This window comes from Panulirus ornatus, chromosome 48, assembly GCF_036320965.1.
Source record: "Panulirus ornatus isolate Po-2019 chromosome 48, ASM3632096v1, whole genome shotgun sequence".
NCBI classification, from domain to species: Eukaryota; Metazoa; Arthropoda; class Malacostraca; order Decapoda; family Palinuridae; genus Panulirus; species Panulirus ornatus.
This window is the reverse complement of record NC_092271.1, coordinates 24,718,276-24,730,791: the sequence shown is the minus strand read 5'-3', so window position 1 is coordinate 24,730,791 and position 12,516 is coordinate 24,718,276. Positions and strand designations below refer to the sequence as shown.

At 47.0% G+C, this 12,516-nt stretch overlaps 1 protein-coding gene across 6 annotated transcripts in view; it reads left to right on the top strand.

The window, feature by feature from the left end:
• Window positions 1–12,516, top strand: part of LOC139763863 (uncharacterized) — a 240,410-nt gene that overhangs the window by 157,169 nt on the left and 70,725 nt on the right. The window contains exon 1 of one of the 6 annotated variants that reach the window (XR_011716280.1): window positions 10,031–10,149. The exons of the other annotated variants lie outside the window; for them this stretch is intronic. The gene's annotated coding sequence lies outside the window, so the exon portion shown is untranslated. Of the gene's footprint in view, window positions 1–10,030; window positions 10,150–12,516 lie in introns of those variants that run through there. 6 annotated transcript variants of the gene reach the window in all.

Genomic DNA, 12,516 nt, shown 5'->3' with positions numbered 1-12,516 from the left:
ACGTGTGAGGATGATAGACCTGGTCGAGGAGCGACGTGGTGACGGGAGGGACTCGTGAAGGATACCAGGGAATAGAGAGAGAGAGAGAGAGAGAGAGAGAGAGAGAGAGAGAGAGAGAGAGAGAGAGAGAGAGGAGTCCTTAGTGAGAACAGCGGGTCATTTAAATCCTGGTTACCCAGAGGAAAAAAAGAATTAAGAAGAGGAAGAAAGAAGAGCCCTTAGAAGAATGCGAAACTCGTGAGGAAATAGAAGCTCAGACTCGTATCTGTGTCTGAAGGAGGCGGAGGAATGTTAAGGAGAGGAGAAGGATCCCTTTTAAGGGCATGGGAGAGTGGCGCAGAGGCTGAATCCTTAAAAAGTAGACGAGCAACCCTTAAGAGAGGGAATAGCCTTAAAGAAGAAGAGAGGATTGAACAAGACAGCTGAATACCTAACAGGTGTTGGTGTCTTTAAAGAGGAATCTAGTCTTAAAGGGAGAGAAAGAGAGGTGATTCCCCTAGCCAGGGATAGGGTCACCATTAATAGGGATAGGGAGGGAGGAAGATGATCCTCAGTGAGGATAAGTAACCCACGAAGGATAGGCCCCTAAAGAGGAAGAGGAGGAGGAGGCCATCAAGAGGGAGGAGAGGCATGTGAAGAGGAGCGAAGAACCTGAAGGAGGAGGAGGAGAGGAGACCCTCCGTCAGGAGGAACATAGTGACCCTAAAGACTTAAGACTTTTGTGGCGATTAAGAGGAAGTGCGCCCGTCCTGGGTTGGGGGGAGGGGGGTAGGGGGACATTTAAAGGTGGTTTAGAGGAGGAGGGAGAAGGGGTGGTAATAGCGGAAGGGAGGTATAATGAGAAGGAGGGAGTTCTCAAGATGGAGGGAGGAGGAGAGGTGGGGAGAGGGAGCCTGAGGGTGACGCAGGATGGTCATAAAGATGGAGGGAGGATGGAACCTGAAGTTAATTATCATAATCTTTATCTCGTCCACTACAACGCAGCCCCGGGCGGTAGTATTATAACCCCAGGATGAACAAGGATAGCCTCGTGTTCCGTGAGCTTGTTTTTATCATTATATTCCCCACAGCAGTGGCTCAGAGTAATTCGGTTGAACTTCTCCCTAAGTTTAATGAGACCTTAGAACTTAATTAAGGTGGTCTGTATCCCTCCCACCTCCCCAGTCATGCCGGGGGAAGATTTTTAATGGTGTTTCAGATGAAGCGAGAAGACCAGATTTACCAGACGTGTCGCCACCGACTCACACGGATAAAGTGTGTGAGTAAACCTAAAGGCATTATACATAGATTACGTCTTCTACTTTTTCTCTCTTCCTTTTTTTTTTTTTTTTAAGTCGCGGACTCCAGTCCAGACTGCTGGAAGCCAGGCCGTCCGTGAGACGTAATCAGGAGCTGAAGATATTGTAAGAGTTCACAAGCCGGGTTGGTATCGACATGAGTTGGTCCAGTCGAGTATGCCGAAGACGACCCCCCCCCCCCCCACCCGCTTATATGACATACCACCAGTTAATCAGGACAGAAGTGAAATCTCTCCTTTTGGAAAAGTGAACTGAATATCTTTTACTTCGCTGATGTGTATGAAGACGGTGTGTGTGTGTGTGTGTGTCTCCCCCTGATGCTTTCAAGTGATGTCGTACCGTCGTACTCAAGGGTCGTACCGTCGTACCCAACGGTCGTACCTTGGTGCTGATGGATCGTATGTCGACGTGTTCGAGAAGGTCTTCACTGTCGTGCATGTGAGGAGTACGTATGTCGTTCTCTATGGTTTCGTAATATAGAAAATGGAAGGATCTCGTATATCGCCATATACCCCAGAGATTACTTGATGGTCACTACTCATCATATCTCAGGGTATATCCTCAATTGCGCCCCCTGTTCCCCCAGAGAAAGATTGAGAGTACGACAAATCACCCTCACATTTTTTTTTCTTCTTTTCAGCAGAATTCCAAATTAATTTCAATTGCATACGATCATTATTCAGTAAAACTCAACAATGCCTCAAGCTTCTCATATTACGTGACATACGTCCATCTGATTGACCGTTTTCATAAATGAATAAATGAGTGAATAGTGATATGAAAGAAATGAATGACGTTACCTCTGCCTTCATGACTCAAAGGTGTAAAGTTAACAATGGTTTGACCAAATCCCACGTAAGGTCTATTATGAAAGAAGGCATTGATCTTAAAGTCATTAGCAGTACAATCAGGTCGAGACTTGGGGAGTATTTAACTCTATAGACATCATTAGGTTACATATATTTGTTTCTGATACGATTATTAAGTTATATGTAATGTCTAACTCCCTTGCCTCCATCCAAGCCTATGGATATAGTATTGTTAGAGTACCACGTAATTGAATGTCTGTTATTCGTATGCCTTCTCATGTGGCGTAATGAAGTGTCACATATAATTAGTAACATTACACTCTCATCCATCTGGCAGTGTGGTAGCCTAATGCGTCAGGCTGCCATACATCTGGTAGCCAGCAACCCAACGCGAGAGATTAACTTCATCCCTCCATACATCATGCCAGTGTTACGTAGTGGTGAGTCCGGTAGTCCTCGTAATTCAGAGCCACACAGTCGTGCATCATGCAGAGTCCACCCACCCCCCCCACAAACACACAAGCGCAGCAACAACCCCCCTCTCTCTCTCATCGCATGAATTGTCAGTCTTACGAGGCATCGAACATTAACGGCTACGAACGCTGGAGCCGCGAAGCATCATGCACTTGGCAGTCAGCCAGCTCTCCCCTCACTCATACATCATATATATATATATATATATATATATATATATATATATACGAATATTTGCTGTTCTTATCCTATCATCACACGCCCTCACTGCATTAAAAAAAAAGATACAAGCATCGTACATCCGTCATAACTACGAGACTAGAGTAATCGCTGTACATCTGGCGGCCGAGCGAGCGAGCGCGCGTTCGAGCTGCAGGGGTGAGGAGGGAGGGCCCTCCCTCCCTCCCTCCCTCCCTCCCTCCCGCTTGCAGAGGACGCTCCGCAGATCCTTAGCTTTGATATGGTTATTTTCATCTCACTTGCACTTCCTCTCCTAACTTTCTCCACACACACACACATGACTGTGTCTCGCGTCGCTTTGTCGTCATCTGGAACATCTTGTTTTAGATAATGGTGGCAAGACGGTGTGAGAGACAACAAAGGCACGGCAGGGGGGGGGGGGTGTTTGACTGTTGACGTTGTGTATTTTGGTTTCGACGGTGTGTGTGTGTGTGTGTGTGTGTGTGTGTGTGTGTGTGTGTGTGTGTAAATACGCTTGGCAGCGGGTGGGGGAGCCAGATGTAAGATGATGTCACGCGAGCACGTGCCGGCTGTGTGTGTTGGTATGTGTGTGTGTGTGTGTGTGTGTGTGTATGTGTGATTGGGTAGAGATAGGTTAAGTGCTTCTTGGCTTTCTGGACCAGAGGCGCCTCTCCTTATGATAAACTATCGATTATTTCTTATAGAGTACTTAGTGTTATATATAGTCAGAGTCAAAGATTGAGGAAAGGGGAAGAATATATGAAAATATCCACATTATCTGGCGGTAAATATTGATTATTGTTAAATAATCTGAATTCAAGGGAAAAACCATATATATATATATATATATATATATATATATATATATATATATATATATATATATATATATATATATATATATATATATATTTCTATGAGTCCACGGGGAAATGAAACACGATAAGTTCCCAAGTGCACTTTCGTGTAGTGATCACATTATCAGGGGAAATACAGGAAAGAAATATAAGCCAGTTGATATACTGCGAAGAGAAATGAAGTCTTGGCTCTTGGTTGAGACAGACGTGGCAAATATACCTAGACAAAGACCGGGGACCAGTGCGACACAGACGGGGCTCAGTGAGTCATGAAGACGTGGACACAGAATAACGTTGTATCATGGCGTCATAACCTTCCGGGTGGCAGAGAGAGAGAGAGAGAGAGAGAGAGAGAGAGAGAGAGAGAGAGAGAGAGAGAGAGAGAGAGGATCGCAACAGTCACGAAGATCATTCTTGCACTTCAAACATTACGTGGTTGTTGAAGTTATGATTTACAAAACCTATGTTGAAAATGATGTACTTATTTTTTTTTTTACCTTACTTTTTTTACCTTACATGGCATTTGGTTGTCTGAACGACCAAAAATACGTCTATGTTTAGTTTATGTTTTTCCTGGCTCACTCACTCTCTCTCTTCTGTAGGTATTGCTTCTGGTTCTCCTCCCTAGTGGTAGCTGTCCGCGAGCCTGTGCCATTACCTCGGTCATACGGAGAGGGTCCTCAAGTGTCATGGGGCCAGTGGCAACTCCAGGGGGACGGGTCGTTGTGACATCTGTTTCATTCCTTACACAGCTAAACTATAGAACTCGATACCTTTAGCTTTTTATTGTAACATAAATCTCCATTACAAGTTTATGAGGGTAATAGTGGTCAGTAATGCCTGGCTGTGTGTTAGGTTCCCAACCATCCATTGCTCTTAACTATGGTTCATCTGTTGTAGAATTTAGTATATCTGAAACTCCGTCACCAGATCTCCCTATGCTTTCTATACTAAGGTAACCTTTTGAGGTATGACATGGTCAGGTCTGTCATGTGAGGTGACATAGCAGCAGTACATATAGATGAAGTTCTATATATTATATGTCAGTCAGGTATATTCAGGTGTATTTGTGTATATTCATCATCTCGTCAGTGATACCAATATTAATCCAGCAGGTTCGATGAACATCTGGTGTCACATGTGTAAAGGCATATATTTTGCACAGTACAAACACGTCTTTCCCCATGTATACACTCCCTGAATGCTCGTACACACATGACTACGTTTGACGCAGCAGTCATGTGATGATACTTATGTAAAATGTTGTAAGTAAAATTAGAAGTACTATTTGTAGAACCTCGTGTAAGCTGGGTGGTTTAAGTGATTTGATATAAAAAAAAAGGAAAGGTAAGGTTTTATTGAGGTTTGAATGAGCAACGTTGAGGAAAAGGAGAGGAATGAGTGACAGGCTGTATGTGGTGCCAGATGGGTGGCACTCTTCAGTTAGGTTCATGACTTCTTCTACCTCCTGTTCATCTCCTTCTTCCTCCTCCTCCTCTTCCTCCTCCTCCCTGTCCTTCTCTGTAATACTGCAATATATCTTTCCCTTCGTGGCGCCTTAATTCTCCTCCTCCCCTCTCCTTGTCTCCTCTCTCACGCACCGTATTTTCCCATACTGGCCACTATTCCCTCTCTTTGGTTCACCTTTGCTCGACCCGTCGACTCTCTCTCTCTCTCTCTCTCTCTCTCTCTCTCTCTCTCTCTCTCTCTCTCTCTCTCTCTCTCTCTCTCTCTCACTGAGTGGGTTACCTCACCAGAGGTGGGGTGGTTGTCTCCTCCCCTATCCCCTTCCCAAGTGGTGCTCTCGCACAGCCTTGTTCCTCCCAGTTCCTCCAGACCATCCCCCGCCCCACGTCTGCCCTCCTCCTCCCCCCTCATCTGTTCCCCCCTGTGTTATGAATTTGTGATGGTCTGCACCTGGTGTACTGACGTCTGGAGGTACTGGCTTCCACCTGGCGTACTGGGATGGGGCGATTACTTTGGAAAGTCTTGTTGGTTACACTTGGGTGGGGAAGCTACCATGGAGGCTTCCAGTGGGTGTACTGGGTGGGGGAGGCTATTTTGCAAGTCTCTAGTGGGTGTACTGAGGTGATGAGGTTATTTTTGAGGTCTCCACACTGGGTGTACTGGCATGAAGGGGCTTGACAGGGAGGCCTCCGTTGGGTGTACTGGGGTAGGAAGGTTATTAACATTTACTTTTTCCCATTTGTCTCCAGTCTCTACCCTCCCAGTTCCCTCCCACACACCAGTCCTCCCTCCCTGCTGATAAGATCTTCCCTCCCACTCACACTCATCCTTCTATATAGATGTCTTGCGCAGACATACCGCGTTCATTGATCCCTGTCTATATTGCACATGGCTCTTGTATTTCGTCGTCGTAGAAATAAACATATATATAATCATCATTTATGAATATCATTTACTCGAGCTCTAGTTTACAAACTTTTCCCTACCCTTACAAAAAGTTTGCCTGCAGTTAACCAAGAGATAACCGAGAACCTTACATAAGTTTGGTCTCTTACAAAGATACTCCAGAGAGTTTACGTCAAAGTTTACCGTGGAATTCCGTTCAATGGATTTCTGGTATTGACACAGTCTTGTGACATGAATAAAATTTGGGTTGGAGTCGATCTGTCAACATCGGTGGCTCCTCTCTCTCTCTCTCTCTCTCTCTCTCTCTCTCTCTCTCTCTCTCTCTCTCTCTCTCTCTCTCTCTCTCTCTCTCTCTCTCTCTCTCGCGTTGGCTTCTCGGGAGCCTCATGTAGCAGTAGACACCTGGCGGGGAAGATATATGGGTCCCATAGGAAGGACAGATAACAGAAGACCTGGTAGTCTGTGACCAGGTCATCTGCTGGAGGACAGTAACAGAAGACCTGGTAGTCTGTGACCAGGTCATCTGCTGGAGGACAGTAACAGAAGACGTGATGGTCTGTGACCAGGTTATCTGCTGGAGGACAGTACATAGTAAAAAGAGACGACAGAGGACCTGATGGTCGAGGACGAGACTGTGCTGGTGGGTAGTAGTAGTAGTAGTACTTGCGTTCCCTGACCTGAGGAGATAGAGGCTGGAGAGGAAAGCGGAGGGCTTACATCAAACATACGTTACGATCCAAATTAGCTGAAGTAACCAAGATGAATATTCCAGCAAGAGTGGTTAGGATCCGCACTCCTCACCCTCCTCTTAAACCCTGCTTGACCTAGATGAGGAGGATTTATGAGGACCTGGAACGCTGCCCAGGGTCTGGAAAGCGGTGCAGGATAAGTTCTTCACGTACATGGCCCAAGGTCTGGAAAGGTTAAGGTGAGATCTTAACGGGTCTGGTCCAAGGTATACAAAGGTTATGATTTGGTCTTGACGTATCTGGCCCAAGATTTGGAAAGGTTACGATGAGATCTTTGCGAATCTGGTCCTGGAAAGGTTAGGTTAAGTTCCTGTCAGATCTGGTTCAAGGCCTGGAATGGTTAGGGTAAGCCCCTGAGGGATGTGATCCAAGGCCTGGAAAAGTTAGGTTAAGTTCCTGAGAGCTCTGGTCTAAGACCAGGAAAGGATAAGATGAGGTCTAAACTGTGTTCCAGAAGGACCTAGCAGTAGTGTAGAGATTCATGGTCGTGATCTACAAGGTTGTTGTGGCCAGGGTTTAGAAATGTTTGATTGACGCCAGGCAGGGTCTGCATGACGCCAGGCAGGGTCTGCATGACACCTGGAAAAAATGAAGATAAGAACGCAGTCGACACTTAGGCAGATCCTTCCTTAGTTTGGAACTTGTGTTACACAGAAAACCACGACCAAAGTCTGAGAGAATCAAGCCAAGAAATCGTAAGATGAACATGGAAGGACTTGGCTGAATTCCAGAAGAATTTGGCACAGGGTCTGGAAAGATATACCCAGTGCTTGGAAAGACTTCTCTGAGATATGTTTTAGGACTTGCGTAAGGCATTGAAGATTTGGCTCGGGGTCTGGAAGAATTTGGCACGGGTCTGGAAGGATCTGCCGTCTGCGGTGCCAAGCCTGCCTGAGGCATGGAAGGGGCAGGCCGGGATCTGGAAGTATCTGGAACGGGTACGGAAGGACCATCCCGATGTATAGCAGGACCCTGCTAGAGGCGTGGAAAGGTCAGACTGTAGCCTGGAACGATCTAGGCCGAGGTGTGGAGGAATCCAGCCATGGGTCTGGAAAGGTTATACCCGAGGCATGGAGGAATCAAGCGCAGGTGTGGAGAACTCCGTCTTAAGTCCAGGGGAGGTAGAGGAAGGTGAGGGCCAGACACGGCTGTGGGTGAACTACCGGCCGTGTCTGCCTCCACCACCAACAACACTTCATCAAGTTATTCCGCGTTGGTTGCCGCCTCCTGTACCTCGCTGCTCCCCCGCCCCTCGCATCTCGTGTTGTGACGTATTGCTCACACACACACACTTCCAGCGGTCTGTCAGCCGCACTCTGCACTGCAGTCTTTACTGCTGTACTTCGTTGCTTATGCAACATACACGAAGCGGATTTCATAACTGTTCTCGAAGCGTATTTTCTGTGATGATTCATTAGAGTTATTCGTCCACTCTGTAGTTAGTTTGTAAACATATTTACGTCTTTCCGGTCGTGTATGTAGGTCTGGGAATCGTTGTGGTGTTTGTTGTGTCTTATTTAGACACACTTATCAAAAAATGTAGATATGTTTTTTTCGAGGTATTTCGTGCCACGGAGGTGGGTACTGTCCTCCCTCAGCCTCGTGCAGCTCCTGCCCAGGTATACAGGACTTCGGTGTACGTACGTACAACGCTGTACCACGAGTACTCCCCGTCAGCGCCACCCGCCGCTGGAGGTGGGCCATGTTGGGCGAGGGAGGTCTTGCCTGAGGTGGGCGGTGGCGGCGGTGGTGATCGTGGCCATAGCTCCTGTCTCCCGTTGAGGCGATGATCTTAGGGATGATGGCCAGGTCGAGACGTTCCCAAAGGAGGGTCAGGAAGGACGACTGTGTTCGTGGCTCTTAGAGAGAGAGAGGGCGCATGATGTAGAAAGAACTACAGCAGATCATCATACACGATGGCCACAATTAGTCTCATTATAGATCTCACAAAGGCAGTTCTATCTTGTCACATAGTTCCTCCAGAGAGAAGAGAACACTCTCCCCCTCTCTCTCTCTCTCTCTCTGGTTGGATACAATGCCTCATATATATTTCATACAGGCTCCTTGAAGGAGAACATTACTGGCGGAGCAGCAACATATTTACGCTGGGTGCCAGTGGGAGGATGTTTGTTTTTTTTTATTGTACCATTTTCGTCGAGGGTGGACTGAGTTATTTCACCCTTCAGTCTACCTGGACCTCGACGTTACTCTCGGCGATCGAGGCTGTGCTGGTGGGAGGACTTTCTTCTGCTCTTCTTCTTCTCGTGTCTGCTGCCGCACTGGCCACCTCCACAGTCCGCACAACACACTGAATGGAGTGTTAAGTGTCGAAGGAGATGGTTAGATCACACTACACACACACACACACACACACACACACACACACACACACACACACACACACACACACTGTTTCCCGTCGAAGTTTTAGCAGCCAGGGATGAGACAGTCTTGGGCGTACTTGGTTTTAATGTGAGAGTGGGTTAATCAGAGTCAGTTTGGTGAGGAATGATTTTACGACAGTCTTTTAAAATAAAAGCTGATCTTGCCACCCACAAGACCACAGGAGCTTATGGTTTGGAACCATACATCGTGGAGACTCACCTGAAGTGAATATATAAATGTGTACGTATGTGTATGTGTGTTTATTACATAAAGACTTCAAGGGTCGTATGAATATATGAATATGTCTTCCTCTCTCTGGTAACCGGTGAGGGTTGCTCGTGTACATCCCCTTCAGGTCAGTCTTAAGAGCAGGCCCGTGTGGTGAGCGATGGAGCTATAGAGAAGGCCCGTGTGCTGAGCGATGGAGCCAAACACCTCCATCGCTCCCTCCCTCCCTCTTTCTAGTGAAGCACACCTGGGCTGCCTCGTGACTCCTGCTGGTGTGGTAGGGGGAAGCCCGGGCAAGATAGATAGAGGTGAGGATAGATGGAAGAGGCATATTGCCCCTCACTGTGATGGATGGTTAGGGAGACAGACGAGCCGGACTGGGAGGAAGATTGAAAAACCCGAGAGTTGTAGAGGACGGTGGATGGTCACGTAACAAGTAATAGTGAGTGAGTGCCTCAGTATACATATATATATATATATATATATATATATATATATATATATATATATATATATATATATATATATATATATATATATATATATCCTGAATGGAGCATAAAAAGAACATGAAACATACAGGAGGGGCCTTGATATTCTGGACGTAATCACATACTGGACTTTGCCTCCACGACAGAAATAGCTGTGTGTCGGTCTTGTGTGACGGCCAGACTCTGGTCAGACGTTGTGTTGGTGTTACGACTGTGAGGCGCTACCTCGGCGTTACGTTGAGACCTTCCCTCCTACCTCCTCAACCCCAGCCTGTACTACAAGGGTTAGTATTCGATTATCTTACGCGAAAGGGGTCTCATGTGCATCCTGTCTTAAACACATAGACTAGTGTTTGTTCAGACAGAGACGAGAGGGAGGAGACCACACACACACACACAACACACACACACACACACACACCGCGAACAGTTCGTGGAAAGATTCAGGGATGACACAGCCGGAGACCATTATGTGGAATCAAGGGAGAAACTTGTTCGAAAAATTATGAAGAGTCCTCTCGTATGAGTATTAGTTGATGACTGGACTAAACTAAGTTATGAGATGGTGAATGTGGACAGCTCACACAACTTTGGAGAGTCTGTGTTGGTGGGAGAGAAAGTTCAAGAGATGGGGAACCCACGAGTGCAGGTAGAACTTTTTCCCCCAGTACTATATAGGCAGGTAAAACATGAAGGTAAATATACATATTCACAAACCATTTCTTTTTTCTTTTCTTTTTTGGCCGTGGTCGCTCGCCTCAAGGGGTGAGACCCACGAAATATACACAGTACTAAAACTCTTGGTCTATATAAAACAGCAGCTCCATATTTCTTGGCTGAGCTGCTGGGTGGTAGCTGTGGCTGGAGGATATTTTGTGGTGACCCCTGAGGCAAGGGGATGTTGTGTGGTGATCCCCCTGAGGCAAGGGGATGTTGTGTGGTGATCCCCCTGAGGCAAGGGGATGTTGTGTGGTGATCCCCCTGAGGCAAGGGGAAGTTGTGTGGTGATCCCCCTGAGGCAGAGGGAAGTTGTGTGGTGATCCCCCTGAGGCAAGGGGAAGTTGTGTGGTGATCCCCCTGGGGCAAGTGGGGTTTGTGTGGTGATGGAAGCCGAGTTTCCCCCTGTGCGTGTTTCTCTGTATGACCGCAGAAACCACCCCGTGTCACCTCACCTGTGGTGTTGAGATGACAGTGACCTGGCCGTCTAGTCCCACACGAAATGATCTTGATTGGCTGTCATCCTTTGTCGTCCTGAGACGAGAGTGGGGTGCCAAGGAGGGGAAAATAAAGTGAGGGATGGTGGTAGGGTAGGCCGTGTGAAGAATGGTGATGGAAAGAGAAATATGATGGCGGTGGTGGTGGTGGTGGTGGTGAGGTCCTCTCCAACAGTTGAGGTAAACTCGAGGCCTAGATCTTCTCCAACACACCTGCTTTTCCTCCTCCTCCTCCTCCTCCTCCATCTTTATCATCTCCTCTTGTTCCATCTTCCTATTCAACATCCATCCACCACCCCCTCTCTTTCCCTCTCGCCCTTCTCTCTCCATCATTCGCGATGTATATCACTCGCATCTCCTCTCTCTCTCTCTCTCTCTCTCTCTCTCTCTCTCTCTCTCTCTCTCTCTCTCTCTCTCTCTCTCTCTCTCTCTCTCTCTCTCTCTCTCCCTCCCCTGCTGCTGCTGGTCGCTGCACGAATGGCTCCTGGCGACTCACACACATCCTTGTGGCCTAATGGAAGCTGCCGGTAGGAGGGTGTGGACTTACATCAGTCACCAGCCCACAGCCCTGCCTCGCCCCTCTCACCCGGTACCCACGCACCAACCACTCTCACTCACTCTCACTCTCGCCTTAAATCCCTCATGAAACGCCCGGGGACGACAGCACCTTAGGTCAGGTTAGGGAAACCCTTAACTTAGGGTAAGTTAGGAGGGGTCAGAGGTTAGTTTAAGGAGGAGGTGGTGGGTTTTCCTGAGGTTACTCTAGGTTAGGTTGGACAAATTTTAGGTCAGGTTAGATTTAGGGGGAAAAAAGTATATGCTAGGTTAGAAAAAAAAAATCTCTGAGGTTAGATAAGGATAGGAAAACCTTTAGGTTAGGTTTTGTAAAAGCTGAGGTTAGGATAGGAAACCTAAAGGTCAGATTGAGTTAGACAAACCCTTAAGTTTAGGATAGTTAAAGATAGGTAACCTTACGGTTAGGTTAGGTTAGGTTAGGTTAGGCCTCTACTGAACAGTTAAGGTAAAGAGTTCGTAATCAGAAGGCTCGTTCCCTTGACCCACACGGAACAATGATGTTTACCAGTTGAACGTGAAATTATCAGCGACCAACTGCGACACTTGATGTAACATCCAACACAGACTCGCAAAAACGTCTTTTATGAATAAGACTCATCCACATTTTGGCACCATCTTCGTATCGTATGAAGCTGTGGTTTTCATGATTTGTGATCATGTCGGACGAAAAGACAAGACCAGAGGTCCAAGTACAATGCCCTGCGGTACGATGGAGGCAAGACACGGGTGGGGTGGAGTAGAGAACTGATTTGCATAAGTAAGAAAAGGTGTGAAGATCCAGTGGTGCCTGGAACAATGCAGTTGACTTTCTGCAAGCAGGAGAGAGAGAGAGAGAGAGAGAGAGAGAGAGAGAGAGAGAGA